Source organism: Penaeus monodon, chromosome 29 (assembly GCF_015228065.2).
Source record: "Penaeus monodon isolate SGIC_2016 chromosome 29, NSTDA_Pmon_1, whole genome shotgun sequence".
Lineage (NCBI taxonomy): Eukaryota > Metazoa > Arthropoda > Malacostraca > Decapoda > Penaeidae > Penaeus > Penaeus monodon.
In genome coordinates, this window is record NC_051414.1 from 3,229,777 (window position 1) to 3,230,238 (window position 462).

The following is a 462-nucleotide window of genomic DNA, read 5'->3' on the forward strand; positions in this document are numbered from 1 at the left end:
GATCTTAGATTTGAAGTGGTTGCTACATAATTTAGTTACATGAAGTTTCTTATTAGCTGCAGTTCATTTAAATAGCCTCTCTATGATAAGATATCTAATCTTCAAAGTATTAGAAACAAGGATTTTGCAATCTCAGTCACTTGCATATGAAGTATGTAAGAGACGCAGCTTAGAGATCAATTTTGCAATTGTTATTTATATAGATTTCCTTGTATTTCTGTCATAAGATTCAGGATAGCCAAAAGAAGGCCTTATGTATGTTAGAGGTAATCTCGGTGTTTTAATGCAAGCATAAGAATTCTGCCTGACATGGCGATGTGATTAATATTTGGTAAAAGGCAAATGTCTAATCTGTATTTATGCTTTTATTCAACTTCCCCAGATTGGCTCTTGTAGAAAATTATTAGTTACTTGTTTCACGCTCTACCTGTGAAATTCTCAAACCTGTAACATTTTTGTATA

At 32.5% G+C, this 462-nt stretch overlaps 1 protein-coding gene across 1 annotated transcript in view; it reads left to right on the forward strand.

Annotated features, from left to right (window-relative positions):
• LOC119591907 (ankyrin repeat and sterile alpha motif domain-containing protein 1B-like) overlaps positions 1-462 on the forward strand; it is a gene marked incomplete at its 3' end in the record, with an annotated part of 2,157 nt that overhangs the window by 1,449 nt on the left and 246 nt on the right.